Source organism: Sceloporus undulatus, chromosome 6 (genome assembly GCF_019175285.1).
Source record: "Sceloporus undulatus isolate JIND9_A2432 ecotype Alabama chromosome 6, SceUnd_v1.1, whole genome shotgun sequence".
In the NCBI taxonomy this organism is placed as follows: Eukaryota; Metazoa; Chordata; class Lepidosauria; order Squamata; family Phrynosomatidae; genus Sceloporus; species Sceloporus undulatus.
The window spans coordinates 49,434,172-49,447,229 of record NC_056527.1 but is presented as its reverse complement, the minus strand read 5'-3'; the positions used below and the strand labels follow the sequence as shown (position 1 = coordinate 49,447,229).

General features: G+C 42.9%; 1 protein-coding gene across 3 annotated transcripts in view; it reads right to left on the bottom strand.

Moving 5' to 3' along the window:
- The window catches only part of LRRC3B (leucine rich repeat containing 3B), a 57,666-nt gene extending 45,518 nt beyond the window's left edge, over positions 1-12,148 (bottom strand). Inside the window, exons 1-2 of one of the 3 annotated variants that reach the window (XM_042471122.1) lie at positions 12,116-12,148; positions 10,983-11,488 (exon numbers count right to left, since the gene is read on the bottom strand). The gene's annotated coding sequence lies outside the window, so the exon portion shown is untranslated. Of the gene's footprint in view, positions 1-10,982; positions 11,554-12,115 lie in introns of those variants that run through there. The other 2 variants (XM_042471121.1, XM_042471123.1) reach the window with 2 other exon arrangements.
- Positions 12,149-13,058: the final 910 nt, after the last annotated feature.

Below are 13,058 nucleotides of genomic sequence, written 5' to 3'. Positions count from 1 at the left end.
ACCTAGAGACCAATTAACAACAAAGGTACAGCTGATAAGACTATAATGAGGAAGTGGAAAGAAATAAACAAAACTCTAGGGAAAAGAGTGGTTTGCAAAGAAGCTTGAACCTAAGGAAGGAGCCGGAATAAAAGAAACCTACTTTAAGACAACTCCAGAAAGATTTGCAGACTGAAGACAAATAAAACAGTCTTGAAAGACAGAATGAATACTCCCAACAGAATAAGCAAGTTGTTTACATATACAGGTTTCTCATCATTTTTGTCATGTTCAAAAGCCTTCACTTTCTTGAAAAGGGTGGGAGAACAAAAAGGCTCAGGGTTCAAACTGGACCCAATGCAAAATGTCAGGGACCACCACTGAAATGTGATTCTGCCCCCCTCCAAATGCATGTTCAGAGAGAGAGAGACCATTCTCACTCAGTATACACACTCATCCACACAGTACTCTCACATTCTTGCAAACATTGATGTACATATATGTGCATACACCCTTCCCAAATCCATGTGAAGGGGAGAGGAAGCATGTTCCCTTTTCACTGCTGAACAGGGGAAGAGGCTTATTTCTGATGCACAGTTTCCACTCTGATGAAATAGGTTATAGCCAATCTGGCAGAGATCTGCTTTCCTAGGACGACAAAAACTTCAAATGCTGCAGGTTCCATTTCCAGTTAGTGATTGTATGTTGTGAACTCCAGCATGCAAGGACAGAAAAATCATTTTCAAATCAACAAATAACATCTACAAACCACTGAACTAATTAGGAAAAAGTCAAGACCAGCTCCTCTTCCCCACAACTTTATTACATTTTCAGTGTGACTATATTTTACAAAATAAAACATGTTGTATGACCACAGCTACTCTGAAAATGTTTCCCCCTTTTTTTTTTACTTGTCTTCTTACAGACTGGAGGCAAGAGAACTATGCTAAGACTAAAGTTAACTAAACTTATAAGCTTACATTAATCAGCATGAAGTTAAGTAGGAGTAAAGAACCTTTCATCATTAGTGTTCTATTTAGAGAAGGGAATATGCAACTCTCCACATATTGTTGAACTGGTAAGGAATGCTGGGAGTTGCAGTCCAACAATACCTGGAAAGTTTCATGATTTCCACTGCTAGTTTAAGAGAATGAACTGGAAGCCTGCCTCTCAGCCACTCAGACTTCTGCCCAGTCATGTACTCTCACACACATCCCTTTTCTATCTACTTTGCAATCTATAATGAGCCTATAAATATTGGCTTTCCAGTCCTTGCCATTAGATTTGTACAGATAATACATGGAAAGCATGCTGAAAAGCTATACACTTTGAAAATTATCAGACAATATCTGTCAGCCAGCCAAGAGCACAGACAAATTTGCATTTTCTTCCAATAGTAAGTATAATCAAATGCTTATTTTGAAAACAAGACAATATTTTGTTAACCTTTAGGAAGAGTCTACTGTCCACCAATCAACTACAACAGTGTTCGTTTCACTCCACCATTGCAAGTCTTCCTCCCTGATGTCCTGTACATCTACTTTTCGTAACTAAAATACAAGAACTGGATAACCAGACACCTAGTTTCTCCTTGTTCTAACAGCCTGGTGAGTTGAAAACAGCACCTGCCACCTGCATTCATTACATTTTTATGTGTGCACCTTATCTATACAAGTTTGGGCAGCATTTGATCCACCAAATTGAACATGACATTGCCCATGAGTATTTCCACATGCTTCCTGTTTCTGATGTATATGGCTGGAATGTCAAAATGAGAACCTTGTCACTGAAAATCACAATTCCAGAACTGCTCTAGTCCTCAGTAACTTTTCAAATTAAACTGATTATAAAACTGATGTAATTGATTACAGAACTGATATAATTAATCTTAGCGCCCAAGGTTCCATTGAAGTTTTCAGAAAAACTCCTAGAAGTACTATAATTTTAAAAGCAACCTTGTAGGAAGATATTTTCCCAAAAAACATTTTTTGAATTGCTGGCTGAGTGCTCTCTGTTGATCTCAGAAAAGAGTGAATTACTCTGTAGTGAGGATATACCTCCTGTCTTCAAAAACAAAACTGGGAAACAACAGGCTAAGGAAAAAGTTCACCTAGCATATCTGAGCTCAGTTCCCTTGTATACCTTGTACTCTGAAAAGGCTTATTCCCAGAACATAGATTAGTAGTTTGTAATTGTGTACAAACATATACATACAAACATGATGGGACATGGTGGCTCAAGCAGTTAAGACACTGACTTGAAGACTGCAATATCGGCAGGTTGGCAGTTTGAGGCCAAAGTGCCATGTGATAGAGTGAGCTCCCATCACAGTCCCAGCTTCTGCCAACCTAGCAGTTCAAAAGCATGTAAATAGGTACCACTTTGACGGGAAGGTAAACCGCCTTCTGTATAGTCATGCTGACCGCAGAGTTGTCTTTGACAATGCTGGCTCTTCGGCTTAGTAACAGAGATGAGCACTGCCCTCTACAGTCAGATATGACTTGACAACTTGTCAAAGGGGAAACGCTTTACCTTTACAAACATATTTGCCCTATATATGCAAAGTAACATGGGGGGGGGGATGTCACAAACGTTATTGGACTTCCTTAAAATGTAACATCTAAAGTAATCTTGAGATTAGAAAATGAATATGCAACATTTATACTGCATAGTACTACCTAGCCCACCCAGTTTTTATGCTAAGCGAAGCAGTTTGTTTGTGTGGGGGAATGGGACTCATCTTTGCTTAAATAGTATCCAGCATTTATGGTTATCCTGAATAAACATATGTTAAGTAAAATAAGGCTTTTGTATGTCATTGTCAAAAACAGTAGGCTGAGTAACCTCCAACAAATTGCAATATGACTCGATCCATGATAGCAGAACATTCTGTCATTCTGCCACAGCATGACTGAAGCGTAGGCCATCTGTTAGAGGAGCATCACAACAGCAATAAATATTGTAACATTTAAGTTGGGAATTAATGTCTAAAAAGAAAAGCAATGTGGTTCAAGTCTGCCTAGAAGCCACATCCTCTGGCTCTTTAGCAATAATTTAAGAGAAATGCCAGCAGTGAGGACAAGGATAACTGCTCCACCACCTTCACATGTAGATGAGTAGAACCAAGACACAGGATGGAAGACCAAGACATGAATCAACCACAAACCTCTTCCCTCCCTTCTCTCTTGGATAAGAAAGAGAGGCCTCCTGTAAGTGCAAGACCATGAGACTCTTTTGCTTCTGTTACTTAAAATTTCTGTCTACAGCAAGAAATAAAAATATATGTGCAGTGGGACCACATAAACAAAGCAAGATGGAGCAGTAAGAAACAAAATATGTCCTTTCAATTTCTTTTATACCCTGACCTGCAAAAATAGGTCTCTTGCCAGTGAAGGTGAGGTGACCTCTCTGTTAACATGATACAGATTCTCTCCTCTTTGATTTCCCATTACATGGTATTGATACTTCAGTTTTGCTTCAGGTTTCATGAATATCTACCTCACATTACTGGGAGGCCGCTAAGGGCTATTCTTTATTTATGGAGCTTTAACTGGTAGACATCTGAGTCCTGATTTAAGGCCAGATAATCACCACAAAACCATCATCCCCAAATAGCTAACATCAAGAAAAGGTAATGTAACAAGTATGATGGTTAGTTCTACAGACTGGTAGTGTAGTTTCTAAACCACATAAGACAACTGTACCAAGTCAAGCATCTGCTCATCTTTTCTTAAGAGTTCACCTTCTCATATTTGCTTTTTTGATCCTTCAAATGATCCTCGTACAGGGTTGAGAATCCCTTATCAAAAATGATTGGGACCAGAAGCGTTTTGGATTTTTTCAGGCTTTGGAATATATGCTTATATATAATAAGTTATTCTGGAGATGGGACTCAAGTCAAAATATTAAAGTCATTTATGTCCCCTGTACACCTTATACATATAGCCTGAAAGTAATTTTATACACAATATGTTTAATAATGGTATGTATGAAACAGTTCATGTACACTGAACCATCATAAAGCAAAGGCATCATTATCTCAGCCACATAAGTGGGCCATTTTGGAATATTTCCGATTTCCGGGTAAGGGATACACAATTTATACTGAAAATAAGCAATTGTTTCACTTGGACCATTGCTGTTTCATTCATGAAATTCAGTGCACTAGAGTTGCGATTATACTGTGCTGTGAAGGAGATGTGTCCTAATGATAGTAAGTCATAGCATGATCAGAAATATGTAAATGATTAAAACCTGATAATCTTTTTAAGACTCAACAGAGAAAAACATGAGTACAGAGCTGCTCTACTGTCCTAAAGCAGGACAGTTCCATTTTAACCAAATACAAATCTTTGCAGACCAGTTCAGTTTACAATACTGCACAACGAGTCACCAAGCCATAATTAGAAACAATTACTGCATTGTGCATTAAGACTTTTTTCCTTAGTCATTGTTAAGTAACATGTAACAAAGCTCTGGGCTTGACAATCCTCTAAATCAAGAGATACATTCAAACACTACCTGAAAATTTGGCCTGAAAAACCATGTAACTCTCTCCACACAAGCTAATGCTCGCACATTCTTGGATGCAAAAACTGAATCAGGAAGGTGCTTAACATATTTTATATGGACTGCAGGAATTTTTAAAAAACTCCTCCCCAAAAAAAACACCAAAAAAAACCCCAACAACAACAGATGGTTATGTATTTGGTTATGCATTTCATAGAAAGCAACATTATATTAACACGAAGGGGGTTATCTGTAAAATCATGGGGAAATGTACTCACTAACTGACAACTCTTATAACCCAGAAGCACAGCTATTTATTCTTTCTGCCCACTTTCATCAAACACAATGAGCTTAATCCAAAGATCCTCATGTGAAACAACAGACTGTACAGATGCGGCCGTGTGTAAGAGTTTCCTCTGCCAAACATATGGTACTGTCAGTTTTGACAGCACTTATCACCTCCTTGGGAATGGGAGTAAGATGCCTAGAATAAGTAGGTTTTTTTCCAAGTGGTCAGCGCTGGGAGCTGTGGTCCAGGATAAATACCTTGTTGCCATATAATGAAGTAAACAGAATAAAAATGAAAAGTTTTGACAAATCTGAAGACTGAACATCAACAAAATGGACTTCAGTGACTCAGCATGACTGTGTGGTTTCATCACAGTCCCACTGATTTAAGAGTCCTGTTGATTTCAATGGGAACTATGTGAAACTAACTAAGAAAGAGGCTACACTACCTAGGTACAACAGTTTGATGCCACTTTAACCATAATGGCTCTAGTGTATGGAATCCTGGGAATTGCAGTTTGGTATGATATTTAAACCTCCTTCTAGAGAGCTGGTGGAAAATGTGCCGGAACTACACACTAGAGCTCTCTAACAAACAATTCTAACTACCTCAACAATAAATCCTTGGATTCTGTAGGACGGAGCTACAGAGGTATGAAACTGCTATAAACTGCATCATGTAAGAGGTAGTACGTAGTTCCTACTTAAATTAAATCTATGAAAACAAATGATAAAAGGTGTGTTTGGGGCAGTATAGTGGCACTTTTCTTGATAATGTTTTAATGATACCTGTTTTCAGTTAATGATGGATCATGAGAAACATGGAAAACCATGAGTATGCAGGAATCTTTATGCTAGGTGGTTTTCTGTAGAGAACATTCTTTTTAGGAATATTCATCTAAGCCAAAGGTGGGCAACTATGGCCCTTGAGATGGTTTTGGCTCACAAACACCAGTAGCCCTAACAGGCATAGCCAAATGTGAGGGATTATTATGGGAACATCAAAAAGGGTACACCAAAAGATCTAGAGGGCCATAGGAGATTATCAGATGGGGGATGGGAGTGAAACACATCCTTATCCCATCCATGACAGAGATCACAAGAAAGACATTCACACATTCACGCTGATTCGGTCATTAAACTGTCAGTGAAGCGGAACTGCATTAGCACGTTCTTCCATTAATACAAAATGAAGGGCAAGAATGGAACAATTCCATTTCACTGATAGGACAATGATAGGATCAACAAAACGTCATGTGAAAGTCTTTTGCACAATCGTGGTCAATTGCACTGACAGGATAAGTGTGACGTTGTATGAAAATCTTCTCACAATCACACTATAAGAACAGGAAAAGGATGGGACAAGGACGTTCTGTCCCCCATCTGATAATCTCAATAGTTTTCTGTCCTTCATGTAAGGAGAAAGAAACACCCTGGCCTTACCTATTTGTGTGCAGTATAAAGACAAGCTGTAATGACTACCTGTAATGCCCAAATTGTAATGTCCAACAGCTGTCTGCTATGGGGAAAAAATATAATCTATATAAAAATATAATTTGTATTTCTTAGTCCTCCAAGATAGTATCACTCAATAAACCCTTGTTCTTACAAACAATACACCTATGCCTGTATCTTCTTGACCAAAATATCTCCTCCACTGTACCATTGTATGGCCAAGTTCAGAAATATGGCATTTGACCACTGGTGCTGTATCTTTGACTCTCTTATTCTATTCCTTCTTTCTATTTTTTATTTCATTATAATTATAACTTGCCATTACATCAGACATGATAAACTATGGTAACTACAAACAAAAGTTTCTACTGTGCTTTCAGTTCTAGTTTGAAACAAACTAAAGATGGCAGTCTTCCACCCAAGTACTAACCAGGCCTGACCCAATTAGCTCCCAAGATCATATAGGATCATGTGCCTTTAGGTATTAGTAAGTGCGTACTTGGCCACAACTAACTTAAGTTCTGTTGAGTTCATGTTTACCAGTATATTCTAACCATGCGACTTTGGCAGCGATGCATGAATTCTACAAACTAAACACGGTGTGTCTACAGTAACCTTCTATGATTTAAAAAATCTGTATTATCAGTCCTCCGTTTTTACGGACCCAGTAAACCCCAAAGTATGATTAAATCCATAGAAATATTCTGATCAGTCTATAACCAAAGAATACAAATCAATGAAGGAATGAGTAAGCATTTCTAAAGTGATACTAATAACTGTGGGAAAATATTGCTCCCTCCCCCCTCTAGACATCATAGCACAAAGAAAAACAAAAACAAACTCCATGCTGTTAACCAATGCGGTGATCTCCAGCTACAATTGGCCCAACTAAGAGTACAATCCTATATTTATTTATCTGGAAGTAAGTCCCACAGGTTTCAATTCCCAGCTTGACCATGTAATCTTGGACAAGTTATAAATGCTCAGTCTCAGAGGAAGCAATGGCAAACCTCCTCTGAACAAATCTTACCAAAACCTCATTATAGGTTTGCCTTAGGGTCGCCATGAATCAGAAACGACTTGAAGGCACACAACACAACAACAACAAAGTCCCACTGAACTCAGTGGAACTTTCCTCTGAATAAACATGTACATCTTTTCACAGTTAAGTCTCAAATTACTTAAGACTATGATTTCATTAGTTTCATGAAAACCAAGCTTCACTGTGGTTAGATTACAACCTCCACTTTTGCAAATATGGAATCCTTCCTGAAGGCAAGACAAGATGCAGTAATGTACATCTTCCTTTGGTCAGTTAACTAACTCCATCTAAGCTTATCAACAGTTCCCATAAAAAGCCAAAGCACAGGGATGTAAATGCAAAAGAAGGAAAACCACAATAGATATTAAACAATATGCTGCCAGTGTGGTGTAGTGATTTGAGCATTAGACTATGACTCTGGAAACCATGGTTTGAATCCCGGTTCTGCTATGTAAACTCACTGGGTGACTTTGGGCAAGGAACAACTCTCAGCCTCAGAGGATGGCAATGGCAAATCCCCTCTGAAGAAACTGCCAAGAAAACCCTGTGACAGGTTCGCCTTAGGATCGCCATAAGTTGGAAACAACCTGAAGGCACACAGCAACAATGTTGTCTTGTTTTGGTATAGACCCAGATGGGAATGTTTACTCTCTTCATGTAGCTTCCCAAATTTCTGCCTTCAGAGAAGAAGATATGATTTGGGCTTTTGTTTGTCTTCAAGACATTGGTGGAAATTCTAATGATACTTTAGTGCTTTCTGCAGGTATTGACTCAAGGGCTGCTACTATGGAATTCTGTGCTGTCAACTGAGGATGCTCTGGCAAGACACCTTTGCTAATCATCTCCAGTTATTCATACATCATCACAATATTTGAAGAGAACAAATCTCTCCACTATGTTTGCACAGCAGAGATAATGATTCTGTAGGTGAATAGGATCTCTTATCCTGGGTTAAAAGGGCAGGAAGTCAACAGCCCCTTGACTATATGTTTTCACAATTCACTTCATCCTCCAATGTATCCCTTGAAATGTGTAAACAAACTAACAGCTGAAGTAAATTAATGGACTGTGTTCCCAGGATAATGGATCACATAAATAAGCCCTTTGTTACAGATGGCCCTGCTTTCCAAAATAGTTTCAGGAGCTTGACATTGAAGAGACTTGGGTTGGTTCAGTTGATTCAATGTATATTACTAAAGATACAACCTAGGCTTAACCATGTTAGCTGAGTCTTCCGCCAACCCACATCAGAAGCAATGTAAACAAGAAGCCATCTTCGTCTGAACATATTCTTAGTTTCACTAACTTCAATATTAATTCATTGCCTGAAAATATGCTTGTTTAATTTATCACAATTGAGTCTTTCCTCTACCTGGTTTTCTGGCACAGAATGTGGTTCTCCAGCAATCATCTTTCTCAGCATCAAAAAGCTAGATTATAATTTTTCCAATACTCCCTAAAAGAAAGGTTTCTGAAGGCCCCAAACACTTTAAAATGAAAAATGTGCCCCACGAGGTCTAAATACAAGGGAAAGGTAAATTTAGATTGGACTTGAAGCTAGCTTTTTTCCTGGTAGAAGTTAAATGTGATACTACTCATTGCTTTCAGAGGTCAGGATGATTAAATCCAAATTTAATTTTGGATGCTAGCCTCATGTCATGTCAACACTGATCTCACATTCACATTCGTGGATGAGAGAGATTCCACCTTTTGCTTTACATCATTCCTGTTCTAAGAGCAGATCCTCAATTCTTCTTTCCCCAACACCAAGGAATATTTGGAGAAACAAGGAATGAAACACTGGTCCACATGTTCCTTCCGTGATTCTGAGTCAGATTAGTACTAATCTGGAACTAATACAGAAATGTCAGGAAACGGGTACTGTGTTGGACACAGTAGATTCTGGTCTCAAATCACAAACTCTACCTGTCATTAATAGTAAAGTCATGAGGACCACAAGTAAAACAGTTAAATGTGCACCCCAATGTACAGTATATTACCTTGGCTGACTTTAAAGGTTCTAGTTTTCACTCTGCCACAGCAACGCTCGCTTGGCAAGACGCATAAATGTTGTCCATCTGAACTGTTCTCCCTCTTAGGAAGAGTTTTAACAATATACTTGTATCTCTCCTTTCAAATACAAACAGCCAAATGTCCACCGCCTCTTAGGTACCGTTTTGTAGGGTCTTGGCCATATTTCTTCCCCTGAGAGAGGCGACTCCTGGAGCAATTACGATTTCACTTGGAAGAACCATTTTCTAACCTCCTCTAAAGGCTGTGCCTGAATAATGTACACCTATCTACTTTCTCCAAAAGTGTGGAATCTCTCAGCTCACAGCCCTGGAAACTATACATAGAGAACTACACACATACATCTCAAGAGTAAGAATTTCTGCATTTTTCTTTTCTACACACAACTAGAAAAAAACACATTTGAAGGTTAGGGGCCACCACATCCTGGGCATTCACTGGCATAGGTTTTGCTGTTTGTTTCTGTTTGCCCCCCCTTTCTTTCCCAACCCATCACATTCACATTCCATAGTTCCACTAAACATACAAAATCCCCTCCACTAACTTGGACACTGAGCCCTGGAGGCCAGGGTTTGAATCCCACCTTGGCCATGGAAACCCACTGGTCTGACCTTGGCCACTCTCTCAGCCTCTGCGAGGGCAGCCCCTCTGAAGAAATTTCCCAAGGTTCACCAGAAAAGACCTGAAGGCCAACAACAACAACAACAACAAGAGATGTGGAGGGGGGTCTCTTAACCCCTGAGACAGGGGTGGGGTCGCCTTAGTGTCCCTAGAAGTCGTGAAGGACTTGGAAGGCACACCATGAGATGTTGGGGTATCTCTAACTCCCCCTTGGAGAGAAGGGTGGGATCCTCTTAGGGTCCCCAGAAGTCAGGAAGGACTTGAAAGCATACAACAACAAGAGATGTTGGGGTATCTCTAACTCCCCCTTGGGGACAGGGGATCCCCTTAGGGTCCCTAGAAGTCAGAAAGGACTTGGAAGGAAGGAACACAACAAAAGATAAGGGGTGTCTCTAACTCCCCCTTGGAGACAGGGGTGAGATCCCCTTAGGGTCCTCTGAAATTGGAAAGGACTTGGAAGGCACACAGCAATTAGACATATCCAGGCATCTCTAATTCTCCCCTGGAGACAGGGGTCGGGGGGCCTTAGGGTCGCCACAAGGAAAGGACTTGAAGGCACACAATAATAAGAGATGTCGAGGTGTTTCTTAACTCCCCCTTGGAGACAGGGGTGGGATCCCGTTAGGGATCCCTAGAAGTAGGGAAGGAGTTGGAAGGCAAACGTGAGATGTCGGGGTGTCTCTTAACTCCCCCTTGGAAACAGGAGTGGCCTTAGGGTCCCCAGAAATCGGAAAGGACCTGGAAGGCACACAACAATAAGACATATCCAGGCATCTCTAACTCTCCCTTGGAGACAGGGCTGTGGATGGCCTTAGGGTCGCCACAAGTCGGGAAGGACTTGAAGGCACACAACAACAAGAGTCTCAATAACACATCTTAGAGATGTCGAGGTGTCCCTTAACCCCGATCCCCTTGAGGTAGAGAAGTCGGGAAGGACTTGAAGGCACACACACCCAAGGCCAGGGGCTGAGAGAGGGAACCCTGCAAAGGGGGCGACCCCAGAGGCATCTGGAAGTTGAGAGAGAGGCGTGAGGGGGGACACTTCCAAGCGCCTTACCAGTTGCAGCGAGGTGACTCAGGAGGAAGAGGAGGAGGAGGAAGGCCGGCATGGAGGACGAGGGAGGGAAAGCAGCGGCGCCTTCTCACCTGGGAGTCGCCTCTATTGCCGCCGGGGCTGCAGCCGGGCTTCCCAACCTGGCTGCCATTTGTTGCGCGCCTTCGGGGGGAAGCCTCCTCCTCCGACGAGGAGGCATTGAGGAGGGAAGGAGAAAGAACCTGGTAGTCCCTCCCCACATATAAACACAAAAACACCCCAAGCCCACAGTTCCAGAAGACCCCAAAGCCCCCCTTTCTCTGTGGGAATGAAGCGACGCGTGTCTTTTCCTCTGCTCCTCAATGGGGCCCCATCCTCGGTGGCCGGCTCCTTCTTCGCCTCATGGTGGGGTCGGGTGGAAGAAGGGGCTCCCTCCCACGTCTCTCCTCGGACCTCGCTCCCCGAAAGGCTGAGACGAAGAAGAAGAAGAAGAGCTCCTGCAACCCGGGCGTGGCAGAAAGGAGCAGCGCCTTGTGGAAAGAGAGAGAGACAAAAACACAAGAGGGACCACTGGGGGGGTTTCCCAAAATGGTGGGGGGGGGGGAAAGGGGGGGGGGGGGGGGTGTCTGGCCGCCTCTACTATTTGGGAGAGGCTTGTCTTCTCTTTCTTTCTTTCCTTCCCTCCTTCCTCCTCTCCTCTGGCTGCTTGGGGTGTGTTTTGTGTTGTGTGCTTTTTCTGGGGAGGGGGCTGTCGTCGTGGAGGCGAGTCCGCAGCCCAGATGACGGGGCTGTTTTGAGGGCGGGCAGCCTTTCCAGACCGAGGAGGCACGGACTCGGAGGAGAAGCGTCTGGCGGGAGGCGAGGGCTCAGGGCAGGGAAAGGAAGAAGGAGGCGGGCCTTTTCAGGGGAGATTTAATCCAGTTTGAGGGGGTTGGAGGGCCACGGCGGCCGGCTCTGGAATTCTGGGAATGGTAGTTGGTTGTTGCACCAGTGCACACAACCAACTACTATTCCCAGAATTCCAGAGCCGGCCGCCGTGGCCCTCCAAGCCCCCTCAAACTGGGGTTATTTCCAAATGCCTTCCCCAAGCCATCCCTTCTTCCTTCCCCTGGGGTCTCTCTTTCTTTGGGAAGGGAAAAGGGAGAGAAATCCCCCACCTTCAATCCCCCTCCCTCCTTTCTTGGGTTCTGAATATGCGAGGGCTCCTCGCGAAGCCAAGGGGGCTGCCTCGATGGCTTCTCCTTTTTCCTTCCTTCCTTCCTTTCTCCCCTTCTTCCCAGGTTTTTCCCCCTCAGGCGCTTCCTCCTCCTTCTCTCTCTCTCTCTTTCCTCCTCTGGACACGCTTTCCACGGCGCTCCAGCAACTCCTTTCCTCTGTTGCTCTCTCTGCTCCCCAGCTGTATGGGCTCTCTGCGCTGAAGATTTCTGAGATGCCAAAGCGCAACGTCAGGAAGCAACTCTTCTAGAACATGGTCCCATCGCCTGCAAGACTCACAACACCACACACACACACACACACACACACAAGTACCTAGGATTTCCCCCCTCATTTCCCCCCCCCTCCTGGCTGAGAACTGGGTGGTTTGTTGTGTTTGTTCCCCCCCCCCCTTGAAAAAGCATGGGAGTCTGCGGGGTCCTTCCCCTCCATCTGCAATCTTCACTTCAATAAAACACACACACAAACTGTTGCTTTCCCAATTGATGCGGCTTTCTCTTTGCAGCTCCCCTGGGTTTAAAATAAGATTTAAGGATGTAAAAAATGAGAAAATTGTGGAAGGGAGGAGAAGTGGAGGGGGAATCTCCCCTATCCATCTATTCCTCTTTCTTTCTTTTTTGGGCACATCGAATTGAATGTCAAGCCCCCCTTTTTGTCCACAATCTGAATGGCTCCTCTTTTCCCTCTCTGCGCCCGAGCTTCTCCCTTCTGCTTCAAAACGCCAACTTCAAAACGCTGGATGGATGCTAGGATGGATGGCGGGGGAGGCGAGGATAGCTAGGCAACGGGGGCCGTTACATAAGGGACGGTGGTGCCTGCTTCCACAGGCGCCCAAAGCCCTCTCTCTCTCTCTCCACCATCCATCCATCCACACGTGCAGCCGAG